General features: G+C 37.8%; 1 long non-coding RNA gene across 4 annotated transcripts; it reads left to right on the forward strand.

Annotated features, from left to right (window-relative positions):
* The first annotated feature begins 20,350 nt into the window (after positions 1–20,350).
* On the forward strand, positions 20,351–23,391 carry LOC107793120 (uncharacterized). 4 transcript variants are annotated; one of them, XR_001649648.2, is made up of 4 exons: positions 20,351–20,976; positions 21,086–21,240; positions 21,321–21,470; positions 23,206–23,391. It is a non-coding gene; the product is annotated as an uncharacterized LOC107793120 (long non-coding RNA). The 4 variants fall into 4 exon arrangements; XR_012702307.1 differs by having other exon boundaries at positions 21,321–21,399; XR_001649649.2 differs by lacking the exon at positions 23,206–23,391 and having other exon boundaries at positions 20,355–20,801; positions 20,875–20,976; positions 21,321–22,278.
* Positions 23,392–25,242: the final 1,851 nt, after the last annotated feature.

A 25,242-nucleotide genomic window follows, 5' to 3' on the forward strand; every position in this document is an offset into this window, starting at 1 on the left:
TATTCTTAAATTCTGGGTCCGCCTCTATTGCCAAATCAAATCCTTTCAAGAAATGTCTCTTTTTAGTTTTTTTGTCTTTTTCATTATTACTGTTCTACTTTCCTTTTGCACATCTACGTTTAAAAATAAAAAAAACTAGGTAGCGGCTGCTTCAAATCAAACATGCAACTTGTGTTTTGGTGCCATTTGGCAGTGGTAATGGTAAGTCCCCTTTATACTTCCCATACACATAAGTTTTCCCAATTGGCAAAATCTGCCAAATTAAGATCAATGTATAGATAGATATATGTAGCCATACGACATGTCAGACGAACACGATTTTATTGAGGAAAAATGAAGAGTATTTAAGTCGCTACCTGGCAGGGTTAGCAGGAGACACGTATCGCCACGTGAACCATTCATCAAATGCAATTGAATCACCGATCAGCCAAAGGAAAATCATTTTGAGGTCCAAATTTAAATTATATTTATAGCCTGTTTAGTCAAATTTCTTTTGAGTCAAAAGTTTTTTTTTTTCCAGGAGTTTTGAGAAGCAGAAAAATAAATTTTCCCCAAAAATACTTTTTTGAAAAGTACTTTTGAGAAAAATACACTTAAAAGTATTTTTTTTAAAAGCTTTTCCAAACACTAATTATTACTCAAAAGTACTTTTCAAATTAAGTAGTCAAACATAAACTGCTTCTCACAAGTAATACTCTTCTGAAAAGCATTTTTAAGAAAAATACTTTTCAAAATAAACCGATTTTAATTTAAAAGTTTAACCAAACATACTATTACTGTAGTACACCACGAATTTGGACTTGTTGCTGAATGTTATTCCATGTGTTACGCTATAGTACACCACGAGGGAAACTACGTATCCAATTTTCATAGTTAGAGACAAATAACAAAAAGGAATATGCTCGAATTTTACACCACGAGGAAACCATTGACAATATGGTCCACAAACGGAGGTGTCTTTTAACTCCTAAAAAACTTTTCCGTTCAATTTACTTTCTGGTTATTCAAAGATATAATGGATTATTACTACTTATTGTTTAGCTTGTTAACAAAAGGAGGCTTGTAAATATAACTCTTATAGTTTGTATACAAATATGTGAATTTTGATAACAACTATACATTGAATCTTTGGCCTCCTAAATTAAGTTTTTTTTTTGGGGTAATAAAAAATTTAAAAAGTCGTGTGTGATTATTTTTCCAAGTTTGCATCCACTGTGGTGTCTTGTCTTCTCCTCTTATTGGCTTTTTCTCATGTTTTATATTTCCTCTTTACTCCAAATTTCCCCGCAGCAAAGTTTGATGCTTTTATGCCAAATATTATAGTCACCGAGTTATATGGTGGAATGATTGATATTCTTTCATCCTTAATCAGATCGATGTCAAGGTAGGAGAATTGAGAATCTTTCAATAAGGAATGTTTTGTAGATATTGTAACACTTAACACCACGAATAAAATTAGTTCAGTATGTAAGTTTCTGATGTACATACACTAAATTATTAAATCGAAATAAGAAAGTTACAGGTAAACTGTTTCTTTATTTGCCTTATCAATCCATATATATTATAGAACAATGAGACCATCAATTGCAAACACCCAATATAAAACCCGGAGAGTATATGAGACTCTTATCACATTGTGATGATTCTCACATATATATATCCCGAGCAAAATACGTAGAGACAAAAAACACAAATATGGCAAATACACACAAAGAAATTAAAGCGAAAAACCTTATCACTCATTTGATTATGTTATATATAATATATATACATCTTCTTGAAAATAGAAGAGTACGTTTATTGCTTGCTCTAATTAACGACTAATACTCTATATATACGCATCAATGACACTAAGCTTAATTTTTCCATGCAATGTAGGATATATAACCCTATCTTTCCTCCCCTTAACCAAAAAAAAAAACTCAAGGGAAGAAAAAACTAGAGAAGTTCTTAAAAAAAAAAAAAAAAAAGCTAAAATGAGGTATTTTTATCATCTTCATTTTGCCCTTCAGCTCGATCATCTTCCTTAATTGTCTCAAGCTTTGGAGAATGAGAAAGCTTTGTTGGAGAAATAACAAGTGGTGGTGCCACCTCAATCCATGGCTTCATATTTACCACCTTTTTTGCCATTTTCACCTTATATGGCATGTCAGAGATGTGTATAAAATTCAACAGAGGGAGACGAATTCTTCTCTTTAATTTCTCCTTGAAAAAGAAAGATCAATTTTGAAGATTTATAGTGAAAATGCTTTGGAGTGAATGAATTAACAAAGAGAAGGAAAAGGCTGGAGGGTTAAATAAGGCTGGAAACTTTAATAGATTTTTGAATGAGAAAATATCATACACAATGGAAGTGAATGACCGGCACTATACAACTCCACGTATGTAGAATGCCATAAATGAATCCAAAAGCAAAGATGGCGCCACTAAAAGCGAAAGCTTGGCTTGATCTGAATTATTGGTACTGCGATAAGAACATAACGAAATAAACTTACGAAAAAATCAAAATAATTTAACATATAGTCTATATACATATAAAAAAAAATTCTATCTAACTATACCATATAATTTTCCATTGAAGAAGTGTATATATGGCTCTGCCCATGCACACATCATCAGTTTCTTAGAAATTGGGGGATTCGGACGTAAAAGGAAAAACAACATTGTATAGTCGTTCTTAATAATAGCTGAATAAATATAAATATATATATATATATATATATATATATATATATATATATATATATATTATATGTTATATAAAAAATTATAAAAATCTTATATAGATCATGCCCTTGCGAATATAAATAGTTTCTGGTGCGGATTAAAAGTGATAATACCCCGATGTAAAAACACCCACTTAGTTTCTTACTCCTAACACCTTTTCGATTTGAAAGCATTGTTTTATATAATTTCAATTATTATCAAGAATTTTGATTTATTAAAGTAATTATACTGTAAAGTTGATTCAATGTTTACTATCAAACTAATTTTCCAATCATATTTTTAATCTTTCTTCTACTATCACAATGTAATGCTTATGTAAATTTAACAATTTAATTGCATGCATGCTCAATCAAATACTAAATTTCACATAAAACAAGAGGAAGGCATTATTATTTCTTGACTCGTTTCCTCTTCTAAAGAAATAAACTTTGCACTTCCAAAAATATCATTTTCTGTTATTGTACTTTCCCTTAATTTGCGTATTCATGTTAGATAGTTGAACTGTTTCTATTTTTTCTTTCCCATCTAAGAAAATAACATTCACGGCTCAAATTTTACTACTTTTAATAAATAGTAGAGTATTTAGGTGCCATTTGTAAGCGGAAGGCATATATATATGTTAGAACAATTGTTTTCATGCGACGTGACTGCTTCAGGTCAATAAAGTTGAAGCTAAGGGCTTTTTCGTCCATTTACCTATTAACAATATAATTATGCTTATGTGTCTTTCAATTTTGCAGCCAACGTACGTATATCCTCCTTCTCTGCCGTTGTGTTCTTTCTCAATCGGTGTTCCCCTCAATGTAGGGGTGGACATATATCGGGTAAAACCGATAACGCGAACCGTTAATTATTTATTGGGTTATCGGTATTGGGTTATTGGGCTAATGGTTCGGTAACGGGTAAAAAAAAATTTCTTATTGGGTTATCGGTTCGGGCTCGGTTTATCAAATCTTTTATTGGGTAAACCGATAACCCAATAAGGGTTTACTAATTTACTAGTATACCCTTTAGTCTAGTAATACTAGGGTTTCATTTTCATTATTTCATATAGTGCTTTGCTTTCTCCGCTGTCCGCCTCACAGCCCACCCCGTTTCCCTCCCATTTAAACATCTTCCCTTCAGGTACTCAGATGGGTTTGCATATTTTCACTTTGAATGTTAATGACTTAGTTGCTTTGTCATCTTATGTGCCACAGAAATCCGTTATGTCATATGATTTTTCCTTGTTATTGTGTTTTGCAGAGATGATTTGCAAGTTCCATCATCACCTTATTTTCCTACATATTCCCAAGCTCAAGGACCACCTCCGATGGTACAAGAGAGATTTCAGAGTGTGATCAGTCAGCTCTTCCAATATGTAAGGATTTGTGTTTTTATGGAAAATTTTACACTGACTGCCAAGTTTTGAAGTATATGTTGAAGTTTGGCAAATTTGTCCCACATCGGTTAATCCGGAAAATCATCAAGTGCCACCAATATGTCATCATTGGCATCTTCGCTTATGACAAGAATTGTGTCAAATGCGAAATTTGCGGTAGAAATATTTGACGGGTCCAGACATTTTGGGATGTGGCAAGACGAGGTTCTTGATGTCCTTTTTCAACAAGGGCTAGATCTTGCTATTGAAGAAAAGAGACCAGATGCTATTGGAGAAGAAGATTGGAGAATTATCAATCGTGTTGCTTGCGGTACCATTCGATCCTACCTTGCTAGAGAGCAGAAATATCCATACACAAAGGAAACTTCTGCAAGTAGATTATGGAAAGCACTGGAGGATAAATTTTTGAAGAAAAACAGTCAAAATAAATTATACATGAAGAAGAGACTGTTTCACTTCACCTATGTTCCTGGTACCACGATGAATGAACATATCACCAGTTTCAATAAGTTGGTCACAGATTTGCAAAATATGGATACAACTTATGATGATGGTGACTTGGCCTTGATGTTGTTGGCGTCACTTCCTGATGAGTACTAGCACCTTGAAACTACTCTACTCCATGGAAATGACGAAGTTTCTCTCAGAGAAGTTTGTTCGGCTTTGTACAGCTATGAACAAAGAAAGCAAGAAAAACAGAAGGGCGGAGAAGGAGAAGCACTATTTGTGAGGGGTCGTCCTCAAAGTCAAACGAGGACAAAGAAGGGAAGATCCAAGTCAAGATCCAGACCCAGCAAAGATGAATGTGCCTTTTGTCGAGAAAAAGGGCACTGGAAGAAAGACTGTCCGAAGTTGAAGAATAAGGCCAAACATAATAATGGAAAGGCCATTATGGAATGTAGCTGATTGTGATGATTCAGACTTCTCATTAGTTACAACAGAGTCATCAACACCATCAGACATATGGTTGATGGACTCGGCTTGTAGCTATCATATGTGTCCCAACAGGGACTGGTTCGTGGAATTTCAAGAAGGAGAATATGGAGTCGTCCACACAGCAGATAATAGCCCTCTTACCTCATATGGCATTGGTTCAATACGATTAAGGAACCATGATGGAATGATCAGAACATTAACAGATGTTCGATATGTACCGGATTTGAAGAAGAATCTCATCTCTGTGGGAGCCCTAGAATCAAAAGGGTTCAAAATCATTGCAGAAAATGGAGTGATGAGAGTATGCTCCGGTGCACTAGTGGTAATGAAGGCTAATCGGAAGAATAATAATATGTACCGCTATCATGGCAGTACAGTTATTGGGACAGCGACAGTGACATCCAGTGACGACAAAGAGGCAGAAGCAACCAAGCTATGGCACATGCGCTTGGGACATGCTGGAGGAAAATCCTTGAAAACTCTATCAGATCAAGGATTGTTAAAAGGAGTAAAGGCTTGCAACTTGGAGTTTTGTGAGCATTGTGTTAAAGGGAAACATACAAGGGTTAAATTTGGTACAACGATCCATAATACTAAAGGCATTTTGGATTATGTACACTCAGATGTTTGGGGTCCTTCCAAAACACCTTCATTGGGTGGGAAGCACTATTTTGTAACCTTTGTTGATGATTTTTCCCGAAGAGTATGGGTGTATACAATGAAGAGCAAAGATGAAGTGTTGGGAATTTTTCTCAAATGGAAGACGATGGTGGAGAATCAGACAGGCAGGAGGATCAAGTGTATTCGCACAGACAATGGAGGTGAATACAAAAATGATCATTTCAATAAGGTCTGTGAAAATGATGGCATCGTCCGACACTTCACTGTTAGACATACACCACAACAGAATGGAGTGGCAGAACGTATGAACCGGACCTTGCTGGAGAAGGTACGGTGTATGTTGTCCAATGCTGGCTTGGGCAAAGAATTTTGGGCTGAGGCAATTACATATGCATGTCACCTCATTAATCGTCTACCATCTGCTGCTATTGATGGCAAGACACCATTTGAAAAATTGTGCGGAAAACCTGCTGTAGATTATAACTCTTTGCACGTGTTTGGCTCAACTGCATATTATCATGTGACGGAGTCAAAATTGGATCCAAGGGCAAAGAAGGCTATTTTTATGGGAATTACTTCTGGAGTCAAAGGATATCGCTTATGGTGTCCTATGACAAAGAAAGTAATATTCAGCAGAGATGTTACCTTTGATGAATCTGCTATGGTAAATAAGGTAACAGAAGACACCAAACAAAATAAAGGTGCTTCTAAGCAGGTGGAGTTTGAGGGAAAATTTATTTTTCCTACACAAGAAGCAGAGGAGGAAACAAATGAAGATTACCCTCTGGAAGGAGAGCCAGTAGAGGAGATTCCAACTCAGGAACCTCAACAACAACTTGAATCAATAGCAACCAGCAGGCCAAAAAGAACAATAACGAAACCTGTTCGTCTCATAGAGACGGTTGCTTGTGCAACCTCAATTGTAGCTGATGATGTTCCTACTACTTATAAAGACGCTGTCCAAAGTTCAGAAGAAGATAAGTGGAGGATTGCCATGAATGATGAAATACAGTCCCTTCATTAGAATCATACATGGAGATTGGCCAATCTCCCGAAGGGAAAGAAAGCAATTGGGTGCAAATGGGTATTTGCAAAGAAGGAAGGATTTCCTAACCAAGTAGACGTTCGCTACAAAGCAAGATTGGTGGCCAAAGGATATGCTCAAAAGGAGGGAATTGATTATAATGAAGTGTTTTCTCCAGTTGTAAAACATTCCTCCATTAGAATTATGTTGGCTTTGGTAGCACAATTGGATTTGGAACTAGTTCAGATGGATGTAAAAACTGCGTTTTTACATGGAAACTTGGAGGAGGAAATCTACATGACTCAGCCAGAAGGATTCAAAGTTGCTGGAAAAGAAAATATGGTGTGCAAACTTGAAAAATCATTGTACGGATTGAAACAATCTTCTAGACAATGGTACAAGCGATTTGACGAGTTTATGTTGCGGCAAGGGTACAAGAGAAGCAAATACGATCATTGTGTGTATTTGCACAAGCTTAAAGATGGTTCCTTTGTATATCTTCTCCTATATGTTGATGATATGTTGATAGCTTCCAAGAATTTGGAAGAAATTGATAAGTTGAAGATTCAACTGAAGAAGGAGTTCGAGATGAAGGATTTGGGTGAGGCAAAGAAAATTCTTGGCATGGAGATAATTAGATATAGACGTTCAAAGAAACTCTGTTTATCTCAAAAGGAATATTTGAAGAGATTACTTCAACGTTTTGGCATAGATGACAAGACTAAGCCAGTTAGTACTCCACTTGCTTCCCATTTTAAGCTAAGTACTACTATGTCTCCAATGGATGAAGCTGAACGAAAGTATATGTCAAAGGTACCATACGCAAATGCTGTTGGTAGCTTGATGTATGCAATGGTTTGCACAAGGCCTGACATTTCACAAGCTGTTGGAGTTATTAGCAGATATATGCACAATCCAGGGAAGGAGCATTGGCAAGCTGTGAAGTGGATTCTACGGTATATTCATAATACTGTAGATGTCGGGTTAGTTTTTGAGCAGGAAGACAATCAGTCTGTAGTTGGATATTGTGACTCAAATTTTGCGGGTGATATGGACAAACGAAGATCAACTACTGGTTATGTGTTTACTTTTGCAAAGGCACCAGTTAGTTGGAAGTCTACTTTGCAGTCAACAGTTGCTTTGTCTACAACAGAGGCAGAGTACATGGCTATTACAGAGGCTGTGAAAGAGGCAATTTGGCTTCAAGGATTGCTAAAGGAGCTTGGTGTTGAACAAAAAGGTATCACAATTTTTTGTGATAGTCAAAGTGCTATTCAATTAGCGAAGAACCAAGTGTATCATGCAAGGACGAAGCACATTGATGTTCGGTATCATTTCGTACGAGAAATCATAGAAGAAGGTGGAGTCACGGTGAAGAAAATTCATACTACAGAGAATCCTGCTGATATGCTGACAAAGGTGGTGACTGCGGTCAAGTTTCAACATTGTTTGGATTTGATCAACATTGTTGAAAACTGAAGATTAAAGATGAAGACACAATCAAAATTTGTTATTGAGAGAAAATTGAAGATGTGGAATTTTGCCAAGGTGGAGATTTGTTGAAGTTTGGCAAATTTGTCCCACATCGGTGGGCTCTTGAATTTTGGGGGGATTTTCCCCCTATAAAAGAAAGCCTAATGTTTAGGATTTAAATAGGTGTTAGGCATTTCCGAATTCCGTGGTTCTAGCACGGTCGCTCAACTGTTTTTATTATTGGCTTAATTATCTTGATTTTATTACATACATTTTTTATTGCATGATTTTACTACCGCTTTTACTTATTGTTTACAATTATATAAACGAATTACGCGTACGTATATTCGTATTATATACCTTTCATAATTACGGGGGATCATGTCACGCATACGTGTACACAATATAATTGACCATATTATGTCCTTTATTACTAAGACAGTACCTTGGCTCTGATACCAATTGTTGCAGAAGCCAGAGTTGTCGCACCTCCTTTTTACCGCGCCCGCGGGGCGCGTGGGGAGTTTTCTCCAATTGAAGGACAGTCGAAACGGGATTTATTTAATTATTTCAGAGTCGCCGCCTGGGAATTTTAAGGCGTCCCAAGTCACCGGTTTTAATCCCTGAATCGAGGAGAATATGACTCTGTTTATTATTCTGCGAACCAGAAATCCTAAGTAAGGAATTCTGTTAATCCGGAAGAAGGTGTTAGGCATTTCCGAATTCCGTGGTTCTAGCACGGTCGCTCAACTGTTTTTATTATTGGCTTAATTATCTTGATTTTATTAAATACATTTTTTATTGCATGATTTTACTACTGCTTTTACTTATTGTTTACAATTATATAAACGAATTACGCGTACGTATATTCGTATTATATACCTTTCATAATTACAGGGGATCATGTCACGCATACGTGTACACAATATAATTGACCATATTATGTCCTTTATTACTAAGACAGTACCTTGGCTCTGATACCAATTGTTGCGGAAGCCAAATGTATATAGTGTGAATAAGTCACAACTACTATACCAAAAAATATGACAGCCACCAAATAATAAATAAGACAATAAAGCAACAATAAAGGGAACACCAGAATTTACGAGGTTCGACTAATTTTGCCTACTCCTCGGACACAACCAATATTTTATTTCACTCCAAAAATACAAGTGAAAGTATACTAAAGAAAGAAGATACAAATGCCTTAAACAGATGAGAAGGCAAATGAGAGGTGTATTTAAATCATAAACATTAGGCTTTCTTTTATAGGGGGAAAATCCCCCCAAAATTTGTCCCACATCGGTGGGCTCTTGAATTTTGGGGGGATTTTCCGTGGTCGATCTTTAACTGGTTCAGAGTGGATAATGGACAGGTTTAGTAGAGTCTCGTGGATCGGTACGGTGACGTCTATATTTATCCTCGAGAGGCTGCAGAACCTTTAGGAAAAACTTCATATTCTTGAAATTCTTGTCATGCGACTTTGTTGATCTAAGAACTAAACTTCTGTATTCTATTCTCTCACAGATGGTGAGGACTCGTGCTACCGGACGAGGTGGACGACCACCAGTGCCACCAGCTGCAACCACCAGAGGTTGAGGACGCGGTCGTGGTAGGGGCAGGGCAATGAGAGCATCACCTATTGATCCACCAGCTGCCCCATCCCAGGATCAGGCACCAGCTGTGCCCATTGTGATTCCGGGTCTTCAGGAGGCTTTGGCACAGATCTTATCAGTTTGCACTGGCCTGGCTCAGGCGGTTTCAACCACTACAGCCGCAGCTACTTCACAGGCCAGGGAAGGCACCCAGACTCCTGTTAATCGCGCACCTGAGCAGGTAGTGCAGAGACTTCAGACCCCAGAGGCACCTCCAGCCCAGCCAGTTGTACCAGCTTAGGGGTTTATAGTACCAGTTATGCCAGATGATGAGCAGCGTCGACTTGAGAGGTTTGGTAGACTCCAGCCTCCATCATTCAGTGGTGCTGAGGGCGAGGATGCCTAGGGTTTTCTTGACAAGTGTCAGCGGATGCTCCGTACAGCAGGGATACTTGAGACTAGTGGTGTATCATTTACCACCTTCCAGTTTACTGGGGCTGCCTTCACTTGGTGGGAGGCGTATGAGAGGCGTAGGTCGGTTGGTGCAGCGCCCCTTACTTGGCATGAGTTCTCCACTCTCTTCTTGGAGAAGTATGTACCGCAATGCCGTAGGGAGGAGCTGCGTAGACAGTTTGAGTGGATGAAGTAGGGAGATATGACTGTATCGAAGTATGAGGCGAGGTATTCTGAGTTGGCTCGGCATGCCGGGTGGATGGTTCCGACAGATCGTGAAAGGATCAAGAGGTTTGTGGATGGCCTTAATTACCATCTCCGTATTCTGATGACTAGAGAGAGAGTATTGGGTATTTCATTTGAGGAGGTGGTAGATATCGCTCGTGAGATTGAGATGGCTCGCCGCCAGGATAGAGAGGAGAGGGAGTCTAAAAGGCCTCGAAGTCCCGGCAGTTACAGTGGTGCTCCTTTGAGGGGCCAGTTCCAGCATGGTAGAGGTCGTTCTTTCAGGCCTGCTCAGTCGGCCCGTCCAGAGTATCGCAGAGGATCTTCAGGTCGTGGTTATCATGGTTCTCAGCAGGGTCAGCCTTCACTTAGCGCCCTTCCAGCCTAGACTTCATCTCGTGCTCCGTCAGCTCAGGGTTCTTCTATGCCGAGAGCATCAGCTAGTCACTCCGGTGCGAGGGTTTCCCTTCAGCCTTCTCCAGCACTTGGGAGTTGTTTTGAGTGTGGAGAGTTTGGGCATGTGTGGAGGCAATGTCCTCGTTGTGTTGCTAGTTCGTCCCAGCAGAGGGGTCAGCCCTCGACTTCTGCTCTAGTTACTTCACCACCCGCCCAGCTAGCCAGGGGTGGAGGTCAGGCATCTAGGGTCTCCCCAGAGAGGAAGGTTGATCAGGCGGTGGCCAGACTCGTTTATATGCTATTCCCGGCAGGACAGATGCTATTGCTTCAGATGCTGTCATTATAGGTATTGTTCCAGTCTGCCACAGAGATGCCTCTGTATTATTCGATCCCGGTTCCACCTATTCTTATGTGTCTTCATATTTTTCTCATTATTTGGGTACGCCCCGGGAGTTTCTTTCCTTACATGTTCATGCATCTACCCTGGTGGGCGATACTGTTGTTGTGGACCGTGTGTACCAGTCATGTGTGGTGACTATTGGGGGTCTGGAGACCCAAGTTGATCTATTGCTATTGAGCATGGTGGACTTCGATGTTATTTTGGGCATGGATTGGTTATCTCCATGTCATGCTATTCTAGATTGTCATGCTAAGACAGTTACTTTGGCTATGCCGGGTGCATCGCGGATCGAGTGGCGTGGTATGACTGATTATGTTCCCAGTAGAGTGATTTCTTTCTTGAAAGCCCAGCGTATAGTTGGGAAAGGTTGTCTTTCATATCTAGCATTTGTAAGGGATATTGGAGTTGAGACTCCTAGTATTGATTCTATCCCAGTTGTGCGGGATTTTCCCGATATATTTCCTGCAGACCTGTCAGGCATGCCACTGGATAGGGATATTAATTTTAGTATCGACTTGGTGCCGGGCACTCAACCCATTTCTATTCCACCGTATCGTATGGCACCAGCGGAGTTGAAGGAATTGAAAGAGCAGCTTCAGGAACTCCTAGAAAAGGGACTCATTCGGCCAAGTGTGTCACCTTGGGGTGTGCAAGTTTTATTTGTGAAGAAGAAGGATGGCACAATGAGAATGTGCATTGATTACAGGAGGTTGAATAAAGTAATAGTGAAGAACAAGTATCCTTTGCCTCGCATTGATGATTTATTTGATCAACTTCAGGGAGCGAGTGTGTATTCCAAGATTGACCTTCGTTCAGGCTATCACCAATTGAAGATCAGAGATTCAGACATTATTAAGACATCTTTCAGGACCAGATACGGTCATTATGAGTTTCTTGTTATGTCTTTTGGGCTAACCAATGCCCCAGTAGCGTTCATGCATCTGATGAACAGTGTGTTCCGGCCTTATCTCGATTCATTTTTCATAGTCTTCATTGATGATATTCTGGTGAATTCGCGTAGTCAGGAGGAGCACGCGGAGCATTTGAGAGTTGTGTTGCAGAGATTGAGAGAGGAGAATCTTTATGCAAAATTCTCCAAATGTGAGTTCTGGCTCAGTTCAGTAGCTTTCTTGGGGCACGTGGTGTCCAACGAGGGTATTCAGGTTGATCCAAAGAAGATAGAGGTGGTTCAGAGTTGGCCTAGACCATCCTCAGTCACAGAGATTCGCAGCTTTCTTGGTTTAGAAGGCTATTATCACTGGTTTGTTCAGGGATTTTCATCTATCGTATCGCCCTTGACCAAGTTGACTCAGAAGGGTGCTCCATTTGTATGGTCGGACGAGTGCAAGGAGAGCTTTCAGAAGCTCAAGGCAGCTTTGACCACAGCTCCAGTATTGGTTTTGCCATTAGCTTCAGGTTCCTATACCGTATATTGTGATGCTTCGAAAGTTAGGATTGGTTGTGTATTGATGCATGAGGGTAGAGTTATTGCTTATGCTTCTCGTCAGTTGAAGCCCCATGAGAAGAACTACCTTGTTCACGATTTGGAGTTGGCTGCCATAGTTCATGATTGAAGATTTGGAGGCACTACTTGTATGGCGTATCTTGTAAGGTATTCACTGATCATCGCAGTCTTCAGCATTTGTTCAAGCAGAAGGATCTTAATTTGAGGCAGCAGAGATGACTAGAGTTGCTTAGGGATTATGATATTACTATTTTGTATCATCCGGGAAAGGCCAATGTAGTGGCCGATGCTCTGAGCCAAAAAGTAGTGAGTATGGGGAGTTTGGCGTATATTCCAGTTGGGTAAAGACCTCTTGCAGTTGATGTTCAGGCCTTGGCCAATCAGTTCGTGAGATTAGATATTTCGGATCCCAGTCGGGTGTTGGCCCGTGGTTTCTCGGTTTTCTTTATATGATCGCATCAGAGAGCGCCAGTATGATGATCCGCATTTGCTTGTCCTTAAGGACAGAGTTCAGCATGATGATGCTAGAGAGGTGACCATTGGTGATGATGGAGTGTTGAGGATGCAGGGTCGGATTTGCGTGCCCAATGTGGGTGGGCTTCGGGAGTTGATATTGGAGGAGACCCATAGCTCGCGGTATTCCATTCATCCGAGTGCCGCGAAGATGTATCATGATCTTAGACAGCATTATTTGTGGCGGAGAATGAAGAAAGATATTGTGGAGTTTGTAGCTTGGTCTCTCAATTGTCAGCAGGTGAAATATGTACATCAGAGACCGGGTGGCTTGCTTAGGCAGATGGTTATTCCTGAGTGGAAGTGGGAGAGGATCACTATGGATTTTGTTGTGGTACTTCCTTGGACTTTGAAGAAGTTCGATGCTATTTGGGTGATTGTAGATAGGCTGACCAAGTCCGAGCACTTCATTCCTATCTGTACTACTTATTCTTCAGAGCGGCTGACAGAGTTATATATTCGGGAGATTGTTCGGTTGTATGGTGTTCCAATGTCAACCATATCAGATCGGGGCACTCAATTTACTTTCTAGTTTTGGAAGTTTGTTCAGCGAGAGTTGGGTACTCAGGTGCAGTTGAGCACAGCTTTTCAACCTCAGATGGACGGGTAGTTCGAGCACACTATTCAGATATTGGAGGATATGCTACGGCCCTATGTTATTGATTTCGGAGGGCCATGGGATCAGTTTCTACCGCTTGCAGAGTTTGCTTATAACAACAGCTACCAGTCGAGTATTCAGATAGCCCCATATGAGGCATTGTACGGGAGGCGGTGTAGATCTCCAGTTGGTTGGTTCGAGCCTGGTGAGTCTAGGCTATTGGGGACAGATTTGGTTCAGGATGTCTTAGATAAAGTGAATGTAATTCAGGAGAGACTTCGTACGGCGCAGTCGAGGCAGAAGAGTTATGCGAATCGGAAGGTTCGAGACGTGTCCTATATGGTTGGCGAGAAAATCCTGTTGAAGGTTTTGTCCACGAAGGGTGTTATGAGATTCGGAAAGAAAGGGAAGTTGATTCCGCGATTCATTGTGCCTTTTCAGGTGCTTCAGAGGATTGGGGAGGTGGCTTATATGCTTGCTTTGCCACCCAGCTTGTCGAGTGTGCATCCGGTATTTCATGTTTCTATGCTCCGAAAGTATGTTAGGGACCCGTCTTATATTTTGGACTTCAGCACGGTTCAGATGGATGATGATTTGACCTTTGATGTGGAGCCAGTGGCTATTTTGGGTCGTCAGGTTTGAAAGTTGAGGTCGAAGGATATAGTTTCAGTGAAGGTGCAGTGGAGAGGTCAGCCAGTGGAGGAGGCTACCTGGGAGACCGAGCGGGAGATGCGGAGCATATATCCTCACCTGTTTGAGGCTTCAGGTATGTTTCTTGACTCGCTCGAGGACAAGTATTTGTTTAAGTTGGGGAGGATATGATGACCCGACCCGTCGTCTCATGAGTTACCGCTCCGTTTCCCCCATTTCTACTTCTTTATGCTTCGTTATCCGTGTCTTATGTGGTCGAGTTGATTTGGTTTGCATTGGAGTGAAATTTGGTAAGAAATGGGACACTTAGTCTCTTTTAAGAAGGGTTAGGTTGGAAAAGTCAACCGGATGTTGACTTATGAGTTAGAGGGCTCGGATATGAGTTCTGATGGTTAGGTTAACTTCGGGAGGTGATTTTTGGCTTAGGAGTGTGATTGGAAGTGGTTTTGGAGGTCCGGTGTAGAATTAGGCTTGAATTGGCGAAGTTAGTATTTTGGCAAATTTCGGTAGATAGGTGAGATTTTGATCTGAGGGTCAGAATGGAATTCCGAGAGTTATTTTAGCTTCGTTGTGTCATTTGTGATATGTGTGCAAAATTTCAGGTCATTCGGACGAGGTTTGATAGACCTTTTGATCGAATTCGCGATTCGAAAGTTTTGGAATTCTTAGGCTTGAATCCGAGGGTGATTTGATGTTTTGATGTTGCTTTGAGCATTCCGAAGATTGGAATAAGTTTTAATTATGTTATGGGGTGTGTTGGCATATTTGGTCGGGTCCCATGAGGCTCGGATAAGTTTTGGAAGTGTTTTTGGAGATTTTTGCCGTTTTGAGCATAAGCATGTAATGATCCAACGGTTCGTTTTTAGTTCTAGAGATCGGAATTTGATTTCAAGACCTCCAGAATTTAAATAATGAATTATAGGAGTGATCTGGAAAGTTTGATCTAATTTCATCTAGTCGCGATTGGGTTTTTGTCATGAAACATGAGTTAATTGTTTAACGAGCGAAATGGGTGTTGAACTGAGCAAATGAGCTCCAAATTGAGTTTCGATTGATGAACTATGTTCGTATTATTATTTGTTACTCATAGGAACAAGAATCATCGAATTCCAGGTTCCTATGATAGAGTTAAAGCCTTTTTAGTGAAAAGAAAAGCTGTTGCAGTTGCCTTGGACAACTGCTGGATTTTTTTAGCAGCTTGAACAGTGACGCGTGAACAGTATCCACACGCGTGAACAGTACCCGCATGCGTGAACAGTACCCCGAAAATTTCTGGGCAGTTAAAGGGGCAGTCCATTTTTTTCCATTTTTTTTTCTTAGTTCCAAGCTCGGATTTTGGGCAATTTTGAGCGGAAAATCACGGGAATTCTTGAGGTAAGTCCCTTATGATCATTGTTAGTCAATATTATTGAATTATCATTGAATATTCCTGCTAGATTACGTGTTTTTGAGGTGTAAATCGGGAATTTGGGCCTAGAGATTTGAAAATAAGATTTGATGGTTTGGAGGCCGAATTGTTGTCGGATTTTGGAAAAATTTATATGGTTGGACTCGTGGTTGGGTGAGGTTTCATATTTCGTAATTTTTGTCGGGTTTCGAGATGTGGGCCCCACGGGTGAATTTTGAGTACAATTTCGAATTTTTTAATGGAAAATGTAGAATTTCATATGGAATTAATTCCTATAATTTTTATTAACTGAATCGAATTATTGTGACTTGATTCGAAACATTCGGAGGTCGATTTGAGAACAAAGGCATTGTGGAGTAGTATTTTGCTCGGATTGAGGTGAGTAATGATTGTAAATGATGTCCTGAGGGTTTGAAACCCCGGATTGTACATCGTAGTGCTATATTGAGGTGAGACACGCGCTGGATGATGAGTGCGGGGTCTTTTACTACTGCGAATTGTTACTTGGTCCGTCCCGATTGATGACTTTACTGCATATTTGACTGAAATTGATTTGTTATCATCATGATTTGGGCTGATTGCTATATTTGGGCTTCGTGCCAATTATTTGAACCCTTCGGGGATTTTTATCACTATTTCCTCACTATTTTGACTTATATTTAAACTCAGTCCTGTTGATAATTATTGTTTTACAAACTCAGCCGATTTTATACAGATTTGAAACTCAAATGACATTTCTAAATGATATTTTGGGCTGAGAACTACTGTTTTACAAATGCCCGGGGGGCTTATGATGATTTCCGGACTGAGTGAGGCCGAGGTCCATGTGTGAGGATATGCTGAGTGATATGAGGCCGAGGGCCTAAGTTACTATTTATGCCACGCGGTGGCTTGAGTGATGTGAGGATATGTTGAGTGATGATGCCACGAGGTGGCTTGATATAGCGCTTGGGCCGTAAGGGGCCCCTCCGGAGTCTGCACACCCACAGTGAGTGCGGGTACCCATTGTTTTGAGTGATTGATACTATTTTGAGCCCGAGGGGCTGATATGAGTGATTGTGAGGTAGCCCGAGGGGCTGATACTGTTCTGAGAGTGAGCCCGAGGGGCTGATACTGTTCTGAGAGTCCGTCGCCCCGTGCCTCCCTTATCTTATCATTTCCATGTTAATCGAACTATTGTATCAGATTTCGTATTTAGTAGACTTGTATCAGGATTCATTAGTTGCTCATGACTTGTGACACCCCGGTTATGGCTGTGTCGGGTTTGGATTTCCGCATTTTATCTATACTTTCCGCTACTTGGTATTCTTAAACCATGATTATACTTTATTTGTGTTAACTTACTGTTTTAAAGGACAAATTGGGTTAGACTGGCTGGCCTTGTCTTTACGAGAGGCGCCATCACGACCAGGTTCGGGATTTGGGTCGTGACATATATTCAAGTAAGTCATAGCCCAGCGATATCATCAGTATGGAAAAAAATAACTAAGAAAATACAAAATTACCATTAATTATAGAATTGTTCGTAATTGCTCCATGTTGCGTCGTCCACGTATCAAGCTAAACTCCTTCATATGTAATGTTGCAGTTACAAATATGAAATAATTGGCAGAGAATGAATATGAATATGAAATAATTGGCAGAGCATGAATATGGTGTTCCCAAATTCCACATATTAAAAGGAAGAGCACAAAATAGAAAAAACTGTCACAAAATAGGAAAAAACCGTAGGAAACCGTCATTCTTGGAACACAATAGTTGACAAAAGTTATTTCTTTCCGTTGGTAAACATTTAAAAGCCAATAATTAACAAAAAAGATAATAAAATAATAATAAATAAGCAATCAAAAAGGGGAAAAATAACTGATTTTGAATTTGAATTTAAAAATAACTAAATAACTTATTATAACTATTCTAACTAATTTTATCCTAAAACTACCACATGTCTTTTTCCTATGTTGCCACTGGTCATAATTCTCGTAGATCCAATATCATATTTGATGATTTGAACATATTTTTGTGAACGTTATTTGATATAAAAATATATGGCATTAAATATTCTTTTATCATAGTTATTATTAATTGCTTGATTAATTTGATAAGGTCCTTGATTAAATTTTGAGACTTGTCATCGTGATGGAGATCATGATAATGAGAGTAAAGTTTCTTATAATTTAATCTAAATTTGTTCTTGATCATAGGATTATTAATTTGGACATTAGTAATCCGGTTAGATCAATATTTATGTGATCGTCTTTATCGGATAAAGATTAGTTGATCTCATTAACTAAATCATATAGATAGATGATGCATATAGAGATATGATCATTGAACCGACTCATTGGATAATTCCTAATGGTTAGAATTACCACAAACTGTCAATAGGATATTCTCTTGAAGAATGTGATGTAAGAGTTTCCTTTGACCTGAGATCGTCATAGTAATTGACAAGTTATTTATTGTGCTTTGATACTAGACACCTATGGCCCTAGGGCGATAGTTGAAAGGATATTGGGTACGATTAAATACTTGTAGAATTAGTGATTGATCAAGATGGAATCTGTCAACTCTTGGTAATGAGTTTAAGCTCCATGTTGTCATGAATTATAAACGACCAAATTAAGACCTTGGTTAGGGCAATTGAATGAAAGAAGAAAGGATTTTCTTAGGTCATTCAATGGTCGATTATATTTGACATGAACACATAGTTGGTCGCCTATTAGGATTTGACAGTTGAACCATATCCTAGGGTGATCCAGAGCTATAAGGACAGAAGGAATTACTACATTATTCTTCTACTGGTTCTTGAGAGTAAATTGTATACTTCATGTTATCTGGTCGTTAAGGAGTGTTGCTAGACGCCACCCTTGATTAGTATATTAATGTGATTGATTTACTACCGGTTTAGTATTGAACCTATGGGGTCGCACACTTACGAGTGTTCTGATCTTTGCTAAAGGATTAATTAACTTATTATTTGATAATTAAATTAAGGAATTTAATTAATCAAATAAATTTAATTATTAGTCCAAATGAAATATTGTTATATTCTTTGCTAGCACAGAGGATATAATTAATATTGTGAACAAATTAAAGTTTCTATTTGGAATAGAAAATTAAAATTATATCTCTTACTTAAAATATATATGTGATATATATAATGTAAATTGATATTGATATATATAAAAGTTGTATATAATATTAATTTATTCTTATAATCAAATTTGAATTGGATCAAGAGACATGAAAGTCCAATTGGACTAACTAACGTGCGGCCATCACAAACCCATTTAATATGGGATTGAATTTCCAAAAAAAGAAGATTCCGTGAAGTCCAAATTTGGATTGGACTTTGAAAGGAAAATAATTGGACGCCGTCTTTTCCTAGCCCTATTGGAAAAGTGTTTTCAATTCATATATATATATATATATATATATATATATATATATATATATATATATATATATATATATATATATAGTCAGATTAACTTGAGATATATAGCTTCTTGGAGAAGCCGTAAAAACCAATAGAGATACCGAAAGAGTCAAGAAAAACTCTTGACGAGAAAGTTCAGTTTCTTGGTCTTTCACGTTTGGACTAAGGTTTTTGAGAAGAGCTTTAGCACAATAATTCATTCAATTTTGTTCACGGATTTCATTAATCAAAGAGTTGATAGCAAGGATCGGTCTCGGTGTGGATACGCATTGAGTCTTTGCACTATCGAAGAATTTGAAACGAGACTTTCTTCACCGGGTACGTCTTAGATCCAATCCATTGACATGTAAATAAATTTCAAACACGAAAAGATCTGCCTAGAATTGTTATTATCTTCCGCTGCGTGTTACGAACACCTATACGCAATCCATCAGCCACTTGTTATAATTCTAGGCTAGACTTTCTTCCTTTTAATAATATATAGATATAGATATTGCTTAGCTATTTCCACGCTACTTGCCGTTTGGAAGTCTCTGGCAACTTTTATATTATAGATGGTTAACTAGCTGAAATCTTCCTTATCAATTCAACTTGAATGTATCCCAGTTAGCATTTTCTTTTCGATAGTTGCGGCCAGAGGTGAGTAGACGGGGTATTCTAAGACCCATGTCATTTTCATTTTCGGCCATGATTTTAAATTTTTTTCAATTTTTTCAACTCTCTTTATGCTAGACAAATGCGAAGGGAATTTTTAAGCATTTTAGACTACTTCTCATTAAAGACGAAGGAATTAAGTTAGAACGTTAAAATTTGACTCAATTTTATGGAATTCATGATAAATTGGGCACTTGGCAGAAGTGGTTTTCCAATTTAACAATGAATCAGACATCGGACTCAACCCCATGTCTCACAATTTCGAAAAAAGTCTTGTGCTCGCTTAATAGCTGTGCCCCTCAAATTTTGTGCTGTATGAATTATTCAAATTTGACATTTTTTTGCCACCAGGTTGACAACCATTTAATTGACTTACTTTTGCAGACAACTTAGTTACGGCCTCCTGTTGATGGGTTAGCAGTTAATCCATTTGACATTCTCTTTGTACGCAATGTTAGAACTCTGGCTAAGAAACAAAGTGCTGGTTAATTCCCTTTTCTCAAGATGCTTTTTATTTTATTTTAATTGTGACAACTAGAATGATAATTATGAGATTTTTTCAGGAAGTGCGCGCAAACGATATAGTAGTATCCAATGTGTCACACTAGCTTCCAACAGAGTTCAACAAATTATGAGTAATTTTTTTTTTCTTTAAGAGCTATATGACTTATCTAAAAGCTTCTTTTGTTGATAAGGTAGGCTTGAAATAGTGACCTTCCATATTTAAGAACAATTCCTCAATGTTTTGTTTATCTTTGTGTTGCCAGCAAGCGAGACACATAGTGATAGCCGACATGCCAATGTTGGAACCTCCATTAAAATGGACATAAACGCAGGATACAGTAATATTGTACATTTATCTCTTTAGTTTTCTATTTCCTATTGTCTGTTTCTTTTACTTACATATATTTATAGGTATCCTCTCTTTCTATCTTCAATTGTGATGAGGACACATGGAGCAAGAAAAAAAAGTGAAGCAGTGAAAAGAACCCCTAGAAAGCAGTTGCGATCAGCTTCGTAAGTTCATGAACCAATGATTAATTCAATCTTAAATCTAAAGATTGTGTTTGCTTTGTCTGCTCGCATCATGAAAATTGAGACACTTGTTCCTTTTTATCGTATATAGGCTCTTGATACTCTGAGATGTAGCAAATGGTGAACAAAACAAGTGTAATTTCTGTCATTGACAAAATATGGGATGGTGTCGGTCATTTGCCGATTGGGTTGTTCCTGATGACATTTGTTACTCTGTACTTCAACTATCATCTTAAGATTCATAAGGTACTTTATCTTTCATTTATAAGTAGATGAATCTAATAAGTTGTGTAAATGGTTCAAGTCAAGAACTGCAATCGCTATAGTTTCTGTCATTTGCAGGTCCTTTGTCAAAAGAGCCAGATATAGAGGATGATTCACTACTAACGATGTGAAATTGGATAGGTAAATCTGTCAAGAAGAGAATAGAGAAACTTCTCACAACGATTTGACATCCAGCTCAAAAATTCTTATAGGTTCCAATTGCTTCCCCGTTTTATCTTTTAAGATACTAATGCTTCCAATAACATCTGAAAGCATATATAGCAAATTTTATTGGGGCGAAGTTATAATCGCAAATCATAAATTTTTTGAATCTGTTGGATTTTCATTCTAAGGTTTTCTTCTCCATGGTTGAACAAGTAGTGCATAAAATGAAAAATAAAGAAGGTTTCTTCTGCCCGCACAACCTTGATTATCGTGGTCGTCCATACTCCATGCATCCAATTAAACTATCTTGGTTCTAAAAACTGTCAGGGTGTCCTAGAGTTTGTATAGGGCAGTCTGAAGATATATTTAAATTGGAAATATATTTGTTGGTCATGTGGACAAATCATTAATTGAGGGTGAAATAGTTTTTATTGAATGATTTAATTATTTCTATTGGAAAAATTACTCGAAGGAAGGACTGGTGGTTTAATGTAGAAGATCCCTTACAACACCTTGCTGATGCATTTGTCTTAGGGAAGCTGTGAGAAGCTCATCTCTAGATACGACTATTTCTCATATTTCAATGCACCCGGTAGAGTCGTGCACATTTTAATTTTTTGCTGGTGTTCGACTCCCATTTCAAAATACAAGTTCTGAAAAGCATGTCCGAATGATTAGAAGGGAGCACGTTATCTTATGTGGAAGTGGCTGACATATGTGGTTTCTATTAAATTAGTTTTTCAGCATGATTATATTAGCAATATTTTAGTCGGAGTTTACGTTCCTCACCAATTGATAGGCCATGTATTTCAAAATTTTTGGGATTGAATCCATGACAGCTAGCAGATTTTTCTTTGTTTGTTCCTCTGACTAATGGAAAAGTTCAAACAAAAGGATTCGTCTTTTTGGTCTTCTTCTTAAGGTCACCTGACTGCTTCATGTCTTTTCAAAAAAGACTGAGGGCTTTTTGGACTTTTAATCATTGCTTATACTAATTTCATAGACGTGGCTTATTCAAGAAACCCTTCGTGTAAATTGAGGAGCACTGTAGCTGTCACATACTACCGGAGAAGAACAACTTCATGTCTTTTCAAAAAGACCGAGGGCACTTTGGACTTTTAATCATTGCTTATACTAATTTCATACGCGTGGCTTATTCAACACCCTACGTGTAAATTGAGGAGCACTATAGCTGTCTTCTAAAAGATACATACCTTTTTTTCCATCGTTGATGAAGAAGCAGCCAGGTCGAAACCTGAGCTCTTCTAATATATAGTAAAGTAAAGTAAAGTAATTTATGCGTGCATTTCATTTCATGTTTTGTCAATTCATATAATTTATATAACAGAGGTTAGGCTAGAGACTGGTGTACTCAAGTTGCATCTAGAATATCTTTTCGTTTATGGCTTTGAGACAAATTGCTGAGTTAGTATTTTATCCTTTGTGTCTGATTTTTTTGCGTGATATTTTGGGTATGTGAGTAGAATTTGTCTCATATACTTTTGTTGTATTGAATTGTTAACATTCTCATTACAATAAATCTCATATGCATAACTGTCCATTCACCTGCTTAACTTGATTGAGTTAATAACAAACCTTCCCCACATTTGGTTTCAGTCATGTGGATCGTAGAAAGATGCTGTCTTTGCCCAAAGCTATGCTATTTATGAAAAAGAAACTTCTTTCCTTGCCTATTCCTCACTATTTAAATTCAAAATTCTATTCTTTGTTGTTCTTTACCTTTTATTTTGGCGAGCACTGACAAATGATCATTACGTACAGGTGTTCTTTGTGAAGAGGCGTTAAGTAGAAGATTAAACACAACACAAAAAAAGCATCACCATTTGCCAGTGAATAAATAGTATAAAATGTAAATAATTTTTCCATATATATATGATGTAGATAATGTGACACTTATGCATCTAACAGTATGATGCTGTCATATAATTAAAGAATGTATCATTTGTCAACCAGATGACATCCATGAGTGGGTATTCCGTTTCAAAATGCATGTAAATAATACCTTACAATTAGCATGCGATGTTGTCTAGGTGATTCAATACTAATAGTTTCAAGTTTCACAGCACGGGCTAACTCCACCTAGTTTTCATAATAAGAGGAAGTAACCCAACTTAAATTTTGAATGGTTATTTCCTTAATCTTTTGACAGGAGGGAAAATGATTGAAATTAAACTATGAACGGAAATTAAACATACAAAAAGACAGGTCCAAAACTTTCAAGAAATCCTCAAATCCTTTATATGGATAAATCAATTCAAAATTTTAATGTATGCATTTTGAAGGATTGCGTATAGATGTTCATAACACGCAGCGGAAGACAATAACAATCCTATGCAGATCTTTTCGTGTTTAAAATTTATTTACATGTCAAAGATCAGATCCAAGACGTACCTGGTGAATAGAGTCGTTTTAAAATTTTCTTCGATAGTGCGAAGACTTTATGCGTATCCATACCTAGATCGATTTTTGCTATCAACTCTTTTATCAATGTAACCCGCGAACAAAATTGAACGAAATATTGTTCTCAATGTTAGAAGAACAAGAAATATTTTTCTTATAATTGTATTTTCTCTCTTGGCTTTGTATTGTACTCTCACTTTCACAAAGTGTTTTTCTTCTCAAGAATTAATGTGACGAGGAAAATTTTTTCCTTTTCTGGAATAATACTCTCTCACGTTTTCTGCTGCCTAACACCCTTTTTATATCATCATTTTTCCTATTTTGTTAAAATAATGGTTAAGGCGTTATTTTCCTTTTGGAGTACAAGTTTATATAATTTTCCTTCTTCAAAACCGAATTCATTCCAAAAAGGAATTGCCGACACGTCCTGGACTAAAGTAAGTCCAATTCTAAATTGGATCTAATAAGTTAGTCATCATTAACATTTATGTAAAATATATAAACAATTATCAATTAATTGTACTAAATATATATAACATATATATTTTCAAGAGATATAATTTAATTTTTTATTCCAAATAGAAAACTTCAATTTGTTTACAATATTAATCATACCCACTGTGCTAGCAAAGAATATAATAATATTTCATTTGGACTAATAACTAATTTTAGTTGATTAATTAAATTCCTTAATTTAATTATCAAATAATAAGTTAATTAATCCTTTAGCAAAGATCAGAACACTTGTTAGTGTGCGACCCCATAGGTTCAATACTAAACTGGTAGTAAATTGATCACATCAATATACTAATCAAGGGTGGCGTATAGCAACATTCCTTAACGACCGGATAGCATGAAGTATACAATTTACTCTCAATAACCAGTAGAAGAACAATGTAGTAATTCCTTCTGTCCTTATAGCTCTGGATCACCCTAGGATATGGTTCAACTGTCAAATCCTAATACGCGACTAACTATGTGTTCATGTCAAATATAATCGACCATTGAATGACCTAAGAAATTCTTTTCTTCTTTCATTCAATTGCCCTGGCCAAGGTCTTAATTTGGTCATTTATAATTCATGACAACATGGAGCTTAAACTCATTACCAAGAGTTGACAGATTCCATCTTGATCCATCACTAATTCTACAAGTATTTAATCATACCCTATATCCTTTCAACTATCGCCCTAGGGCCATATGTGTCTAGTATCAAAGCACAATAAATAACTTGTCAATTACTATGACGATCTCAGGTCAAAGGAAACTCTTACATCACATTCTTCAAGAGAATATCCTATTGATAGTTTATGGTAATTCTAACCATTAGGAATTATCCAATGAGTCGGTTCAATGATCATATCTCTATATGCATTGTCACACCCCCTTTTTACCCCT

Source organism: Nicotiana tabacum, chromosome 18, assembly GCF_000715075.1.
Source record: "Nicotiana tabacum cultivar K326 chromosome 18, ASM71507v2, whole genome shotgun sequence".
In the NCBI taxonomy this organism is placed as follows: Eukaryota; Viridiplantae; Streptophyta; class Magnoliopsida; order Solanales; family Solanaceae; genus Nicotiana; species Nicotiana tabacum.